Here is a 17849-nt window from a genome sequence, read left to right on the forward strand (position 1 = left end):
CACAGTCGCCATACTTCCACGGTTTCTCCACGGGACGGGATTCCTTAGGTTTCTCCATGACCGAAGCTTCACCTGCACACAAACGCGTGTACAGTACCTCTCTGCCGTGAATTCCTCTTCCCAGTCTGTATAACATTTACTGGCTCCACAACCAAAGTGCTGCAACAGTAGGGTCTCTCTTCCAGTCTCACTGATGCTGAAAACGTACTGAAACAGGAACTAAAACGCTTGGTTCCTTCTCACAGAATCATGGTCGAAAATTGTTATAGTCCCGATGGATTCAGTGACTGTCAGACATTGACGTGAAATTGAGGACAGCAAATGCTGGAGAGTCAGAGTCAAAGTGCAATGCTGGAAAATCACAACAGATCAGGCAGCATCCGAGGAGCAGTCGAGTCAATGTTTCAGGCAAAGCCCTTCAGATATTGATATTGACACTTACGTCTTCAGATCTTCAAATAATCTGTAAAAAGTGATTACAAACATCATCACTGTCAGTCCAGGTTAGAAATTCCAAACAAGCAATTCTACTTTACGCAGAACATTATTTTCTTTTTCCACAAAATTGAAAGCACCATCCCACCCCCTCTCACCCCTCTATTCTCACTCCGCTCAAACTAATTCTCCCCATGGTACTGATTCAGGATCTTACAGAGACCGAAAAGTGAAAACATCAAGACAGACACCTCTGAATTTTGGATACCTCCACCTGAAAGTTAGTATCTTTCACGATATGTAGGAGTGAGTAAGTCTGATTTTGGGAAGCAAAAAAAGTATCAATTCAGGATGAACCTTCAATGCAGCTTCTTGCGAAACATCCAGACACTGAATGGTTAACATCTCGGGAGGTGGAGGAAATGAGATATCAAGGCATTGGCACCGACACCAGACAGAAACTGAACATACAGGCATGGCAAACATTACGGGCAAGCCAGAGTCATTGAGATACACAGCACAAAAACAGGTCCTTCAGTCCAACTCATCCGTGCCGACCAGATAGCTTAAATTAATCTCGTCTCATTTACCAGCACTTGGCCCATATCCCTCTGAACTCTTCCTATTCATATATCCATCCAGACGCCTTTTAAATGTTATAATTGGACCTACATCCACTACTTCCTCCGGCAGATCATGCCTTACACTTGCCTCTCTCACGCCAAACATACTACCCTCCTGTTCTGGACTTCTCCCATCCCTGGGACATGACCTTGTCTATTTAACCTATCCATGCCTCGCATGACTCTATAAACGTCTGTAAGGTCACCCCTCGGCCTCTGGTCTACCGGGGAAAACAGCTCAAGTAATGCACTGCGTGTACTTTTAGCTTCACACTCGCTGAACCTTCCTCCCGTGTAAAACATTGTTTCCCTCCCCAACACTGCCCATGGGAAAAGCCAAGAGTGCTGAGACTCTGGAGTTGGGGGAATGCCACGTAGAATTCCTACAATGTGGAAACACGCCATTCAGCCAAACAAGTCCACACAGACCATCCAAAGTGGAACCCATGCAGACAATTTCCCCTATCCCATTATACTACACTGACTGCACACTCTGGGCCCATTTAGTATGGTCACTTCTCCCGAAACCGCACATCATTAGACTTTGGGAGGAAACCAGAGCAGCCGGAGGAAACCCACGCAGACACGGCAGGGAGAATGTGCAAACTCCACACAGATAGTCGCCCCAAGTCTGGAATCGAACACGGGTCCGTGGTGCGGTAAGGCAGCAGTGCTCACCACTGATCCATCGTGCGACTTACGTGTGCAAAAGGAGGTGGGGCCTGGGAACTTTGTTAATTGTACCACACAGTGGATTGTTGAGCCAGGTTAAATCTCACAGGATCCAGGGAGAGCTAACCAACTGGGTACAAAATTTAGAAGCGCGTTGTTGTAGGTGCTGGAATCCTTCCTGAAAACAACAAATGCTGAAGATCACAGTGGGTCAGGCAGCGCTGTGCTACTCTATGACCGGATAGTGTGGATGTGGAGATGATGTTTCCACTAGGAGAAGGGTTGAGGATGCCAAGTCATTGAGGGCATTTAAGACAGAGATAGGTTCTTGATTAGTAAGGGGGTCAAGGGTTATGAGGAGAGGGCAGCAGAATGGGATGGAGAAATATATCAGCCATGATCGACTGGTGGAGTAGACTCGATGGGCCAAATGGCCTCATCCTGCTCCTGTGTATTATGGTCTTAAAGCGGAGCAGTAGTCTTAAGAGGTTCTCACAAACTATTTCAGAATCCTGAAGAGGAGTTGTTGGATTGGAAACCTTAACTCTGCTTTTTCTCCACATATGCTTCCAGTCCTGCTGAGCTTTTCCAGTGTTGTCAGTTTTTGTTTCAGTTTTCCAGCATCCACAGTTCTTTGTCTTATTTATCACAGTCATTTCTTGCCTTTCCCAAGTGTCTGGAACTTCATCTCCCTGATCTACAAACTGTTCAGTTACCCTAGAAATGACCACTACCTCCTTATCAGAGTAGACCCCTTTGTTGCAAAATGATTGTTCAATTCTGTGACCAAAATAATTGCATTCGTAATTACTTACAACAGGGACTCTCAATATCTCAGGCAAGAACACAGCCAGATTTTTTCAGACAGTACATTTATGTGATTTGATACAAATCCCTATTCCCTACTTTACCAGCGTGCTGCTGGGAATGGAGGGTTTGTGTTAAGAAGAAGCTGGGACATTTTTCCAACGAAGCCTAGCAAGTTGACAGATAACTTTATAGAGATTTTTAAAATCAGGAGGGGGACAACATAAGGTGTCATTTCCTGGAGGCTCAGAATATTTTATTGCTCCAGAAGGTGTAAAAGGGGGTCAAAGATTCAGCAGAAATCGAGTAGAGCTGAGAACAGACAACATTTTACTCTGTGGGAACAGGGGGACCAGAGGACAGAGAAATCAGGACCCGAAATCGAGCTGACACCAGACTACCATGTTATCAGTGCTTTGACAATGGTACTTCTGTGCAGGGCAGGTTGAATTATGAATTGAATAGTAACTTCCTCAAGGAGACTGTGCAGGAAGGCCCGGGCTTGTCTCTGTGGCGCAACTGGTCAGCGCGTTCGGCTGTTAACCGGGAGGTTGTTGGTTCAAGACCACCCCGAGGCGGCGCGTTTGTTGTTCACGCTCCAACCGCTTTCTTGGCTGCAAAGATGCGCGTTTTTCATGGTGTCAGGAAAATGTTTCCCAAACGGAAATCTTTTCCACTGAGGAAGCACAAAGGGGTTTCTGAATTGATTGAATTTCTAACGTAAAGGACTGCGGATGCTTACAGTCCGAGACAGAAAGCGAAACTGCTGGAGCAACTCAGTACCTGGATGAGGAAAAAAAAGTTCTGAAATGTTGTCTCTGATTCTCTTTCTACAGATGCTGCCTGACCTGCTGAGTTGCTCCTGCAATTTCTGGTTTTGTTTTTAACTGAACGTCCATTTCATCTTTCGGGATGAAACACCCAGACCCGCCATTTGCAGATATTTAACCCTTTCGAAACCTGTGAAGTGATTGGATTCAAACAAACTCTGCAATGATTCACTCTTTCTCAGCTCCACAGGCAGAGAGACCTGGGAAATGAAGCTGTCAGTGTGGTTCTGTATTGGTGGGCCGAGAGATGAATGCGATAGACATGAAATCCATTGCGGGTTCCCCACGCAGGTGTGAACCCTGCCGACTACGGTTGAGAACTGTCGTCAAAAAGAAAGGGAGATTGTTCCACGTTTTTTTAAAGATGCAAATCAGTGGAGGGGTTGAAATATTTCAATCACATTGGGACTGGTCGGGAATCTGCAGCCCACTGCCTGTCAGGGCAGAGCTGCTTTTGAGGATATGAGCCAAGTGTTTGGAAATGAGACTCGAACAGTGAGGGGCGTGAAGTCGTGGTCGAAATGAGGCAGGCACCTGAGGACAAAGGTGTTTTATTTGCCAGTGAAAGATACTGCTTCACAAATTTGGTACAATGGAAGGGAAGCAGTGACGGTGATTATCTTTGGCTGTTCACCTTGTGAATGTTCCCATTGCTGCGCATGTCTGTATAACGTCAGAACTCTGCAGCATGGCGGCGTCAGGTCCGCACAGTGCCAGGGGCGCAATGGATGACGCATGTGACTCCACCTACATGAAATGCAGCTCACAGCTTCTTCACACACCCCAATTAATCTTTCTCATTGTCCTGAAGCCGGCATACGGTTTGAATTCCCGATCTGCGGGAACGAGACTCTTTTCACTGTCTCGCGTCAGTCAGTGTCCCTGAGAACATCAAAGGCACGTCACAGCGCTGTCAGAGGAGGGGAAGCTGAAAGAGCCCCACACAATGCTCACGGGCACATTTCACTTTCCCCAACTCACCGCCCCAACCACTGCGGCTCCTGGGAGTGGAAAGGGAACAAACACCAAAACCCAGTCTCAGCTTTGTAAACCTTCAGGAAATAAGAAAACTGATTATCCCTTCCGGTCTTCCATCCTGGCCTGGCAGCGTTGATTTTAAATGGCTGTCCAGTTAGTGCCGATTCGTTTTGGCTGAAAAAAATCTTCCTTATCTCATCCCAGCATTTCTTGCCACAGAGAACTGTGCGGCAGAGTTCATGTATATATTTCCTTGTATGGTATTTTGTAAATAACATTCGTTCGCGGGTTGTTTGTATAGGGTATTTAAGGTTCACTAGCCGTTGTTTAATGCTGAGAGGGTTGAGTTATCTGGAAATCATTTCACAGATGTCTTTAATGTAAAGTAATGTGGCTAGGGTTTCTGCAGACGTTGTGTCTGCTAGTGTCAGTTTGTTGATGTGAAATCGTCACACTGGGTTTATTGGGTAGCAAAAGTGAGGACTGCAGATGCTGGAAACCAAAGTTTTGATCAGAGTGGTGCTGGAAAAGCACAGCAGGTCAGACAGCTTCCGAGGAGCAGGAAAACCGACGTTTTGGACAAAAGCCCTTCATCAGGAATAGAGGCAGGACGCTTCCAGGGATGACGAGATAAATTGGGGGGGGGGGGGGGGGGGGGGGTTGTTGCTGGGCCGAAGGTAGCAAAGAGTACAATAGGTGAATGGGGGTGGGGATGGAGGTGACAGGTCAGAGAGGAGGGTGGAGCGGACAGTTGAGAAGGGAGATTGGCAGGGAGGACAGGTCATGAGGGCAGCGCTGAGCTGGAAGGTTGGAACTGAGGTAAGGTGGGGGGAGGGGAAATGAGGAAACTGGTGAAGTCCACATTGATGTCCTGGGGTTGAATTTATCCGAGGTGAAAGATGGGGCGTTCTTCCTTCAGGCATCGGGTGGGGAGTGAGCGGCGATGGAGGAGGCCCAGGACCTGCATGTTCTCGGCAGCGTGGGAGGGGGAGTTGAAATGTTGGGCCAGACGGTGATGGGGTTGATTGCTGCGGGTGTCGTGGAGATGTTCCCTCAAGCGCTGTGACTTGACTCTGCGAGGAGTCTCCAGTCTCCCCAATGTCGAGGAGACCGCATCGGGAGCAATGGATACAAGCAATGACATTGGTGGAAGCCTTCTCACGATCGTGGCCCAGGTTCGATTTCCGGGCAGGGAAGCAATATACAATAGGGCTGTGAGGGAGCGCTTCTGTCTCCCTGGTGGTCTAGTGGTTAGGATTCGGCGCTTTCACCGCTGCGGCCCGGGTTCGATTCCCGGTCAGGGAAGTATTTCTCGGGGAATCTTTTGCCTTCCCATTCTCCTTAAATGCGCTGTACAGTTCCTTATTGGTCTTCGTCGTTACTGGATCCTGCAGTGTGTCGTGCCTCGTTGAAATAGTGTCCTGATTCAGGCTTGTTTGCATGTGTAGGGATCATTGCTTCTGTAGCTAAGTACTTGATTCGTGTGTGTTGTTTTCCTGTCGACGCTGTTTTGAATTTACCATTGACTGTTCGCTCTACTGTGACATCTCGAAATGGCACTTTGTTGTTGTTCTCCTCTTTTGTGAATTTGATGCCAGTAAGGATATTGTTGATGGTGTTGTAGGTTTCCTCTAATTTACTTCATTTTTTGATGACAAAAGTGTCATCACTGTGGCGGACAACAAAGTTTGGTTTGGATCGTTGGAAGGGCTGTTGGTTTGAGATTCTGCATTATAGCTTCTGCTAGGAATCCTGATACTGGTGGTTTCATGGGTGTTTCGTTGATTTGTTTGAGGCTTGTTACTGAATATGAAGTGGGTGGTTAAGGCACAGTTCCACAAGCTGGATAGTGCTATCTTTGCTGATGAAGTTGGTGCTGTGTTTATGTCTTTGGTTCTTCGAGTAGTGTTCCAGTTTTCTTTGAGGAGAAAGTGAGGTCTGCAGATGCTGGAGATCAAAGTTGAAACTTTATTGCTGGAACAGCACAGCAGGTCAGGCAGCATCCAGGGAACAGGAGATTCGACGAATCTCCTTTTCCCTGGATGCTGCCTGACCTGCTGTGCTGTTCCAGCAATAAAGTTTCAACCTCCAGTTTTCTTTGGCCACGTTGATGTTAATGGATGTGAACAGGGCTGTTATGTCAAAGGACATCATTATTCCATCCTCTTCTAACTTAGTTCTTTGGTGTTCAGGAATTCTTGGATGGAATAAATGGAGTGGCGTGAATCTTCGACTTGGTGTTTTAGACTTCAGTGGAGGCCTTTGATGAGTCTGTATGTTGGTGTTCCAAGTAGTGAGACTAAGGCCTGAGGGGGGCTCCTGGTTTGAAGAGGAGGAGAACAACAACAAAGTGCCATTCTAAGATGTCCCCAACTCACCGCCCCAACCACTGCGGCTTCTGGGAGTGGAAAGGGAAGAAACGCCAAAACCCAGTCTCAGCTTTGTAAATCTTCAGGAAATAAGAAAACTGATTATCCCTTCCGGTCTTCCATCCTGGCCTGACAGCGTTGATTTTAAATGGCTGTCCAGTTAGTGCCGATTCGTTTTGGCTGAAAAAATCTTCCTTATCTCATCCCAGCATTTCTTGCCACAGAGAACTGTGCGGCAGAATTCATGTATTTCCTTGTATGGTATTTTGTAAATAACATTCGTTTGCGGGTTGTTTGTTTCGGGTCTTTAAGGTTCACTAGCCGTTGTTTAATGCTGAGAGGGTTGAGTTATCTGGAAATCATTTCACAGATGTCTTTAATGTAAAGTAATGTGGCTAGGGTTTCTGCAGACGTTGTGTCAGCTAGTGTCAGTTTGTTGATGTGAAATCGTCACACTGGGTTTATTGGGTAGGCAAAAGTGGGGACTGCAGATGCTGGAAACCAGAGTTTTGATCAGAGTGGTACTGGAAAGGCACAGCAGCTCAGACAGCTTCCGAGGAGCAGGAAAATCGACATTTCGGGCTTAAGCCCTTCATCAGGAATAGAGGCAGGACGCTTCCAGGGATGGCGAGATAAATTGGGGGGTGCTGGGCCGAAGGTAGCAAAGAGTACAATAGGTGAATGGGGGTGGGGATGGAGGTGACAGGTCAGAGAGGAGGGTGGAGCGAACAGTTGAGAAGGGAGATTGGCAGGTAGGACAGGTCATGAGGACAGCGCTGAGCTGTAAGGTTGGAACTGAGGTAAGGTGGGGGGAGGGGAAATGAGGAAACTGGTGAAGTCCACATTGATGTCCTGGGGTTGAATTTATCCGAGGCGAAAGGTGGGCGTTCTTCCTTCAGGCATCGGGTGGGGAGTGAGCGGCGATGGAGGAGGCCCTGGACCTGCATGTTCTCGGCAGAGTGGGAGGGGGGTTGAAATGTTGGGCCAGAGGGTGATGGGGTTGATTGCTGCGGGTGTCGTGGAGATGTTCCCTCAAGCGCTGTGACTTGACACTGCGAGGAGTCTCCAGTCTCCCCAATGTCGAGGAGACCGCATCGGGAGCAATGGATACAAGCAATGACATTGGTGGAAGCCTTCTCACGATCGTGGCCCAGGTTCGATTTCCGGGCACGGAAGCAATTTACATTAGAGCTGTGAGGAGGCGCTGCTGTCTCCCTGGTGGTCTAGTGGTTAGGATTCGGCGCTTTCACCGCTGCAGCCCGGGTTCGATTCCCGGTCAGGGAAGTGTTTCTCAGTGGAACGTTTGCCTACCCATTCTCCTTAAATGCGCTGTACAGTTTCTTATTGGTCTTCGTCGTTACTGGATCCTGCAGTGTGTCGTTCCTCGTTGAAATCGTGTCCTGATTCAGGCTTGTTTGTATGTGTAGGGATCATTGCTTCTGTAGCTAAGTACTTGATTCGTGTGTGTTGTTTTCCTGTCGACGCTGTTTTGAATTTACCATTGACTGTTCGCTCTACTGTGACATCTCGAAATGGCACTTTGTTGTTGTTCTCCTCTTTTGTGAATTTGATGCCAGTAAGGATATTGTTGATGGTGTTGTAGGTTTCCTCTAATTTACTTCATTTTTTGATGACAAAAGTGTCATCACTGTGGCGGACAACAAAGTTTGGTTTGGATCGTTGGAAGGGCTGTTGGTTTGAGATTCTGCATTATAGCTTCTGCTAGGAATCCTGATACTGGTGGTTTCATGGGTGTTTCGTTGATTTGTTTGAGGCTTGTTACTGAATATGAAGTGGGTGGTTAAGGCACAGTTCCACAAGCTGGATAGTGCTATCTTTGCTGATGAAGTTGGTGCTGTGTTTATGTCTTTGGTTCTTCGAGTAGTGTTCCAGTTTTCTTTGAGGAGAAAGTGAGGTCTGCAGATGCTGGAGATCAAAGTTGAAACTTTATTGCTGGAACAGCACAGCAGGTCAGGCAGCATCCAGGGAACAGGAGATTCGACGAATCTCCTTTTCCCTGGATGCTGCCTGACCTGCTGTGCTGTTCCAGCAATAAAGTTTCAACCTCCAGTTTTCTTTGGCCACGTTGATGTTAATGGATGTGAACAGGGCTGTTATGTCAAAGGACATCATTATTCCATCCTCTTCTAACTTAGTTCTTTGGTGTTCAGGAATTCTTGGATGGAATAAATGGAGTGGCGTGAATCTTCGACTTGGTGTTTTAGACTTCAGTGGAGGCCTTTGATGAGTCTGTATGTTGGTGTTCCAAGTAGTGAGACTAAGGCCTGAGGGGGGCTCCTGGTTTGAAGAGGAGGAGAACAACAACAAAGTGCCATTCTAAGATGTCCCCAACTCACCGCCCCAACCACTGCGGCTTCTGGGAGTGGAAAGGGAAGAAACGCCAAAACCCAGTCTCAGCTTTGTAAATCTTCAGGAAATAAGAAAACTGATTATCCCTTCCGGTCTTCCATCCTGGCCTGACAGCGTTGATTTTAAATGGCTGTCCAGTTAGTGCCGATTCGTTTTGGCTGAAAAAATCTTCCTTATCTCATCCCAGCATTTCTTGCCACAGAGAACTGTGCGGCAGAATTCATGTATTTCCTTGTATGGTATTTTGTAAATAACATTCGTTTGCGGGTTGTTTGTTTCGGGTCTTTAAGGTTCACTAGCCGTTGTTTAATGCTGAGAGGGTTGAGTTATCTGGAAATCATTTCACAGATGTCTTTAATGTAAAGTAATGTGGCTAGGGTTTCTGCAGACGTTGTGTCAGCTAGTGTCAGTTTGTTGATGTGAAATCGTCACACTGGGTTTATTGGGTAGGCAAAAGTGGGGACTGCAGATGCTGGAAACCAGAGTTTTGATCAGAGTGGTACTGGAAAGGCACAGCAGCTCAGACAGCTTCCGAGGAGCAGGAAAATCGACATTTCGGGCTTAAGCCCTTCATCAGGAATAGAGGCAGGACGCTTCCAGGGATGGCGAGATAAATTGGGGGGTGCTGGGCCGAAGGTAGCAAAGAGTACAATAGGTGAATGGGGGTGGGGATGGAGGTGACAGGTCAGAGAGGAGGGTGGAGCGAACAGTTGAGAAGGGAGATTGGCAGGTAGGACAGGTCATGAGGACAGCGCTGAGCTGTAAGGTTGGAACTGAGGTAAGGTGGGGGGAGGGGAAATGAGGAAACTGGTGAAGTCCACATTGATGTCCTGGGGTTGAATTTATCCGAGGCGAAAGGTGGGCGTTCTTCCTTCAGGCATCGGGTGGGGAGTGAGCGGCGATGGAGGAGGCCCTGGACCTGCATGTTCTCGGCAGAGTGGGAGGGGGGTTGAAATGTTGGGCCAGAGGGTGATGGGGTTGATTGCTGCGGGTGTCGTGGAGATGTTCCCTCAAGCGCTGTGACTTGACACTGCGAGGAGTCTCCAGTCTCCCCAATGTCGAGGAGACCGCATCGGGAGCAATGGATACAAGCAATGACATTGGTGGAAGCCTTCTCACGATCGTGGCCCAGGTTCGATTTCCGGGCACGGAAGCAATTTACATTAGAGCTGTGAGGAGGCGCTGCTGTCTCCCTGGTGGTCTAGTGGTTAGGATTCGGCGCTTTCACCGCTGCAGCCCGGGTTCGATTCCCGGTCAGGGAAGTGTTTCTCAGTGGAACGTTTGCCTACCCATTCTCCTTAAATGCGCTGTACAGTTCCTTATTGGTCTTCGTCGTTACTGGATCCTGCAGTGTGTCGTTCCTCGTTGAAATCGTGTCCTGATTCAGGCTTGTTTGTATGTGTAGGGATCATTGCTTCTGAAGCTAAGTACTTGATTCGTGTGTGTTGTTTTCCTGTCGACGCTGTTTTGAATTTACCATTGACTGTTCGCTCTACTGTGACATCTCGAAATGGCACTTTGTTGTTGTTCTCCTCTTTTGTGAATTTGATGCCAGTAAGGATATTGTTGATGGTGTTGTAGGTTTCCTCTAATTTACTTCATTTTTTGATGACAAAAGTGTCATCACTGTGGCGGACACAAAGTTTGGGTTGGATCGTTTGAAGGGCTGTTGGTTTGAGACTGCATTATTGCTTCTGATTTCATGGGTGTTTCGTTGATTTGTTTGAGGCTTGTTACTGAATATGAAGTGGGTGGTTAAGGCACAGTTCCACGAGCTGGATAGTGCTATCTTTGCTGATGAAGTTGGTGCTGTATTTGTGTCTTTGGTTCTTCGAGTAGTGTCTCCAGTTTTCTTTGGCCACGTTGATGTTAATGGATGTGAACAGGGCTGTTATGTCAAAGGACATCATTATTCCATCCTCTTCTAACTTAGTGTCTTTGGTGTTCAGGAATTCTTGGATGGAATAAATGGAGTGGCGTGAATCTTCGACTTGGTGTTTAAGTCTTCAGTGGAGGCCTTTGACTAGTCTGTATATTGGTGTTCCAAGTAGTGAGACTATGGCCTGAGGGGGGCTCCTGGTTTGAAGAGGAGGAGAACAACAACAAAGTGCCATTCTCAGATGTCACAGTTGAGCGAACAGTCAACAGTGAACTTCAAACTAGCGTCTACAGAAAAACAACACACGCAAACCAAGTGCTTAACCACAGAAGCAATCATCCCAACACCCACAAACGAAGCTGCATCAGGACATTATTTCAATGAGCCACTACACAATGCATATAGAGGATTATAAAATCATGAGGGATACGGATGAGGTGAACAGCAGGTGTCCTTTCCCTCAGCTGGGGTTTTCAGGATCAGGGAGCAAATATTTTGAGGTGAGTAGAGAAAGATTTTTTAAAGACAGGACAAGGATCGTTTTTTAAGAGAGTGGTCTGAGTGCAGAATGAATGTCCAGAAGAAGTCATAGAGTCATAGAGATGTACAGCACAGAAACAGACTGTTTGGTCCAACTTGTCCATGCCGACCAACTATCCCAAAACAATCTAGTCCCACCTGACAGCGCACGGCCCCATATCCCTCCAAACCCTTCCTATTCATACACCCAACCAAATGCCTTTTAAATGTTGCAATCGTACTAGACTTCACCACTTCCTCTGGCAGTTCAGTCAATAAACGTACAATCCTCTGCGTGAAAACGTTGCCCCTTAGATCTCTTTTGTATCTTTCCCCTCTAATGCTAAACCCATGCCCTCTCGTACTGGACTCCCCCACCCCAGGTTAAAAGACTTTGTCTATTTATCCTATCCATACCCCTCATGATTTTATACACGCAGAGTTACAACGTTTGGATAAGTACATGAATATGAAAGGTTCGAAGGTTTATGGGCAAACACTGGTAGGTGGGACGAGTTTAGTTTGAGCACATACTCAGCATGGACGAGTTGGATGAAGGGTCTGTTCAGTGCTGTCATACTCTGTGACTGACCTGTACTGGTCTTAAAACCATTTTCTTACCTCCCCCCATAACAATCCACTTCTTTGTTGTTCAAAACTCAGATGAATTTCGCCTTGAATATGTTTAATGACCCCACTTCTGAACTGAATTCCTCTTCGTAATATACCACTTTCCTCGCTCATTGCCTGCTGCATCTGCCCGACAACTGGCATTGACTGGAATGGAGGGACTCTGACACCCCTTTATACATCCACACATCATTCCTGATGAAGGGCTTGTGCCCGAAACGTTCACTGTCCTGCTCCTCAGATGCTGCCTGACCTGTTCTGCTTTTCCAGTGCCACATTTTTCGATTTTCACCTCTAGTCCTCACTTTCTCCACATTCCAATATATCACCATTTAAACAATGCACTGCTTTTTTTTAAACAGCCAAGGCTATAACTTCACATTGCGGCACTGCTCTTGCCATGTGTTTGCCAATTGAGATACAGACCTGGAAGAGGCAAAACACTGAGTTCTGAACAAAAACCGTAGCACACTCAAAACGTCGGCTCTGTTTACCTTTCCACAGATGCAGCTCGACCCGTTGGCTTTCTGCAGTATTCGCCGTGTTTGAACTGATAGAAGACAATGGAAATTCTGGGCGGGCAGGTTAAATTATTAATTGAATAGTAGCTTCCTCAACGAGACTGTGCGGACGCGTGGTGGACCTGTCTCTGTGGCGCAATTGGTCAGCGCGTTCGGCTGTTAACCGGAAGGTTGGTGGTTCAAGACCACCCAGAGACGGAGCGTTTGTTGTTCTCGCTCCAACCGCTTTCAGGGCTGCAAAGATGCGCGTTTTTAATGGTGTCAGGAAAATGATTCCCAAACGGAAATCTTTTCCACTGAGGAAGCACAAAGGGGTTTCTGAATTGATTGAATTTCTAACGTAAAGGAATGCGGATGCTTGCAGTCCGAGACAGAAAGCGAAACTGCTGGAGCAACTCAGTAGTTTTGGATGTTCCTGGATGAGGAAAAAAACGTTCTGAAATGTCTCTGATTCTCTTTCTACAGATGCTGCCTGACCTGCTGAGTTGCTCCTGCAATTTCTGGTTTTGTTTTTAACTGAACGTCCATTTCATCTTTCGGGATGAAACTCCCAGAATCGCCATTTCCAGATATTTAACCCTTTCGAAAACTGTGAAGTGATTGGATTCAAACAAACTCTGCAATGATTCACTCTTTCTCAGCTCCACAGGCAGAGAGACCTGGGAAATGAAGCTGTCAGTGTGGTTCTGTATTGGTGGGCAGAGTGGTGAATGCGATGGACATGAAATCCATTGCGGTTCCCCACGCAGGTGTGAACCATGCCGACTACAGTTGAGAACTACCGTCAGAAAGAAAGGGAGATTGTTCCACGGTTTTTTAAAGATGCAAATCAGTGGAGGGGTTTAAATATTTCAATCACATTGGGACTGATCGGGAATCTGCAACCCACTGCCTGTCAGGGTGGATCAAGCAGATATCCCCAGAGCTGCTTTTGAGGATATGGGCCAAGTGTTTGGAAATGAGACTCGAACAGTGAGGGGCGTGAAGTCGTGGTCGAAATGAGGCAGGCACCTGAGGACAAAGGTGTTTTATTTGCCAGTGAAAGATACTGCTTCACAAAGTTGGGTCGATGGAAGGGAAGCAGTGATGGTGATTATCTTTGGCTGTTCACCTTGTGAATGTTCCCATTGCTGCGCATGTCCGTATAACGTCAGAACTCTGCAGCATGGTGGCGTCAGGTCCGCACAGGGCCGGGGGCGCAATGGATGACGCATCTGACTCCACCTACCTGTTTGAAATGCAGCTCACAGCTTCTTCACACACCCCAATTAATCTTTCTCATTGTCCTGAAGCCGGCATACGGTTTGAATTCCTGATCTGCAGGAACCAGACTCTTTTCACTGTCTCGCGTCAGTCAGTGTTCCTGAGAACATCAGAGTCACGTCACAGCGCTGTCAGAGGAGGGGAAGCTGAAAGAGCCCCACACGCTGCTCACGGGCACATTTCACTTTCCCCAACTCACCGTCCCAACCACTGCGGCTCCTGGGAATGGAAAGGGAACAAACACCAAAACCCAGTCTAAGCTTTGTAAATCTTCAGGAAATAAGAAAACTGATTATACCTTCTGGTCTTCCATCCTGGCCTGACAGCGTTGATTTTAAATGGCTGTCCAGTTAGTGTCGATTCGTTTTGGCTGAAAAAATCTTCCTTATCTCATCCGAGCATTTCTTGCCACAGAGAACTGTGCGGCAGAGTTCATGTATTTCCTTGTATGGTATTTTGTAAATAACATTCGTTTGCGGGTTGTTTGTATAGGGTATTTAAGGTTCACTAGCCGTTGTTTAATGCTGAGAGGGTTGAGTTATCTGGAAATCATTTCACAGATGTCTTTAATGTAAAGTAATGTGGCTAGGGTTTCTGCAGACGTTGTGTCTGCTAGTGTCAGTTTGTTGATGTGAAATCGTCACACTGGGTTTATTGGGTAGGCAAAAGTGGGGACTGCAGATGCTGGAAACCAGAGTTTTGATCAGAGTGGTCCTGGAAAGGCACAGCAGGTCAGACAGCTTCCGAGGAGCAGGAAAATCGACATTTCGGGCTTAAGCCCTTCATCAGGAATAGAGGCAGGACGCTTCCAGGGATGGCGCTATAAATTGGGGGGTGCTGGGCCGAAGGTAGCAAAGAGTACAATAGGTGAATGGGGGTGGGGATGGAGGTGACAGGTCAGAGAGGAGGGTGGAGCGAACAGTTGAGAAGGGAGATTGGCAGGTAGGACAGGTCATGAGGACAGCGCTGAGCTGGAAGGTTGGAACTGAGGTAAGGTGGGGGGAGGGGAAATGAGGAAACTGGTGAAGTCCACATTGATGTCCTGGGGTTGAATTTATCCGAGGCGAAAGGTGGGGCGTTCTTCCTTCAGGCATCGGGTGGGGAGTGAGCGGCGATGGAGGAGGCCCAGGACCTGCATGTTCTCGGCAGAGTGGGAGGGGGAGTTGAAATGTTGGGCCAGAGGGTGGTGGGGTTGATTGCTGCGGGTGTCGTGGAGATGTTCCCTCAAGCGCTGTGACTTGACTCTGCGAGGAGTCTCCAGTCTCCCCAATGTAGAGGAGACCGCATCGGGAGCAATGGATACAAGCAATGACATTGGTGGAAGCCTTCTCACGATCGTGGCCCAGGTTCGATTTCCGGGCAGGGAAGCAATTTACATTAGAGCTGTGAGGCGGCGCTGCTGTCTCCCTGGTCGTCTAGTGGTTAGGATTCGGCGCTTTCACCGCTGCGGCCCGGGTTCGATTCCCGGTCAGGGAAGTATTTCTCAGTGGATCTTTTGCCTTCCCATTCTCCTTCAATGCGCTGTACAGTTCCTTATTGGTCTTCGTCGTTACTGGCTACTGCAGTGTGTGTTGCCTCTTTGAAATAGTGTCCTGATTCAGGCTTGTTTGTGTGTGTAGGGATCATTGCTTCTGTAGCTAAGTACTTGGTTCCTGTGTGTTGTTTTCCTGTCGACGCTGTTTTGAATTTACCATTGACTGTTCGCTCGACTGTGACATCTAGAAATGGCACTTTGTTGTTGTTCTCCTCTTTTGTGAATTTGATGCCAGTAAGGATATTGTTGATGGTGTTGTAGGTTTCCTCTAATTTACTTCATTTTTTGATGACAAAAGTGTCATCACTGTGGCGGACACAAAGTTTGGTTTGGATCGTTGGAAGAGCTGTTGGTTTGAGACTCTGCATTATTGCTTCTGCTAGGAATCCTGATACTGGTGGTTTCATGGGTGTTTCGTTGATTTGTTTGAGGCTTGTTACTGAATATGAAGTGGGTGGTTAAGGCACAGTTCCACGAGCTGGATAGTGCTATCTTTGCTGATGAAGTTGGTGCTGTGTTTGTGTCTTTGGTTCTTCGAGTAGTGTCTCCAGTTTTCTTTGGCCACGTTGATGTTAATGGATGTGAACAGGGCTGTTATGTCAAAGGACATCATTATTCCATCCTCTTCTAACTTAGTGTCTTTGGTGTTCAGGAATTCTTGGATGGAGAAAATGGAGTGGCGTGAATCTTCGACTTGGTGTTTTAGTCTTCAGTGGAGGCCTTTGACTAGTCTGCATATTGGTGTTCCAAGTAGTGAGCCTATGGCCTGAGGGGGGCTCCTGGTTTGAAGAGGAGGAGAACAACAACAAAGTGCCATTCTTAGATGTCACAGTAGAGCGAACAGTCAATAGGGAACTTCACACTAGCGTCTACAGAAAAACAACACACGCAAACCAAGTGCTTAACCACAGAAGCAATCATCCCAACACCCACAAACGAAGCTGCATCAGGACATTATTTCAATGAGCCACTACGCACTGCATATAGAGGATTATAAAATCATGAGGGATACGGATGAGGTGAACAGCAGGTGTCCTTTCCCTCAGCTGGGGGTTTCAGGGTCAGGGAGCAAATATTTTGAGGTGAGTAGAGAAAGATTTTATAAAGACAGAACAAGGATCGTTTTTAAGAGAGTGGTCTGAGTGCAGAATGAATGTCCAGAAGAAGTCATAGAGTCACAGAGATGTACAGCACAGAAACAGACTGTTTGGTCCAACTTGTCCATGCTGACCAACTATCCCAACCCAATCTCGTCCCACCTGACAGCACACGGCCCCATATCCCTCCAAACCCTTCCTATTCATATACCTAACCAAATGCCTTTTAAATTTTGCAATCGTACTAGACTTCACCACTTCCTCTGGCAATTCATTCAATAAACGTACAATCCTCTGCGTGAAAACGTTGCCCCTTAGATCTCTTTTGTATCTTTCCCCTCTAATGCTAAACCCATGCCCTCTCGTTCTGGACTCCCCCACCCCTGGGAAAAGAGTTTGTCTATTTATCATATCCATACCCCTCATGATTTTATACACGTACAGTTACAACGTTTAAAAGACATTTGGATAAGTACATGAATATGAAAGGTTCGAAGGTTTATGGGCCAAACACTGGTAGGTGGGACGAGTTTAGTTTGAGAACATACTCAGCATGGACGAGTTGGATGAAGGGTCTGTTCAGTGCTGTCTGACTCTGTGACCGACCTGTACTGGTCTTAAAACCATTTTCTTACCTCCCCCCATAACCATCCACTTCTTTGTTGTTCAAAACTCAGATGAATTTAGCCTTGAATATGTTTAATGACCCCACTTCTGAACTGAATTCCTCTTCGTAATATACCATTTTCCTCGCTCATTGCCTGCTGCATCTGCCCGACAACTGGCATTGACTGGTGTGAAGGGACTCTGAGACCCCTTTGTACATCCATACATCATTCCTGATGAAGGGCTTGTGTCCGAAACGTTCACTGTCCTGCTCCTCAGATGCTACCTGACCTGTTCTGCTTTTCCAGTGCCACATTTTTCGACTTTCACCTCTAGTCCTCACTTTCTCCACATTCCAATATATCACCATTTAAACAATGCACTGCTTTTTTTTAAACAGCCAAGACGATAACTTCACATTGCGGCACTGCACTTGCCATGTGTTTGCCAATTGAGATACAGACCTGGACCAACTTCGGGAAGAGGCAAAACACTGAGTTCTGAACAAAAACCGTAACACACTCAAAACGTCGGCTCTGTTTACCTTTCCACAGATGCAGCTCGACCCGTTGGCTTTCTGCAGTATTCGCTGTGTTTGAACTGATAGAAGACAATGGTAATTCTGGGCGGGGCAGGTTGAATTATGAATTGAATAGTAGCTTCCTCAACGAGACTGTGCTCGTGATGCTCGGGCTTGTCTCTGTGGCGCAATTGGT

The 17849-nt window shown here is 47.1% G+C and overlaps 5 non-coding genes across 5 annotated transcripts; all 5 read left to right on the plus strand.

Moving 5' to 3' along the window:
- Positions 1-5578: 5578 nt before the first annotated feature.
- trnae-uuc (transfer RNA glutamic acid (anticodon UUC)) lies at positions 5579-5650 on the plus strand. Its single transcript has one exon. It is a non-coding gene; the product is annotated as a tRNA-Glu (tRNA).
- A 2276-nt stretch (positions 5651-7926) lies between these two features.
- Positions 7927-7998, plus strand: trnae-uuc (transfer RNA glutamic acid (anticodon UUC)). The gene has a single exon. It is a non-coding gene; the product is annotated as a tRNA-Glu (tRNA).
- Positions 7999-10274: 2276 nt separating this feature from the next.
- Positions 10275-10346, plus strand: trnae-uuc (transfer RNA glutamic acid (anticodon UUC)). The gene has a single exon. It is a non-coding gene; the product is annotated as a tRNA-Glu (tRNA).
- Positions 10347-12757: 2411 nt separating this feature from the next.
- trnan-guu (transfer RNA asparagine (anticodon GUU)) lies at positions 12758-12831 on the plus strand. The gene has a single exon. It is a non-coding gene; the product is annotated as a tRNA-Asn (tRNA).
- Positions 12832-15300: 2469 nt separating this feature from the next.
- On the plus strand, positions 15301-15372 carry trnae-uuc (transfer RNA glutamic acid (anticodon UUC)). Its single transcript has one exon. It is a non-coding gene; the product is annotated as a tRNA-Glu (tRNA).
- Positions 15373-17849: the final 2477 nt, after the last annotated feature.

The sequence above is a fragment of the Chiloscyllium plagiosum genome, unplaced genomic scaffold (genome assembly GCF_037043375.1).
Source record: "Chiloscyllium plagiosum isolate Xiang-an unplaced genomic scaffold, Cpla_swu_hap1 HiC_scaffold_27, whole genome shotgun sequence".
NCBI classification, from domain to species: Eukaryota; Metazoa; Chordata; class Chondrichthyes; order Orectolobiformes; family Hemiscylliidae; genus Chiloscyllium; species Chiloscyllium plagiosum.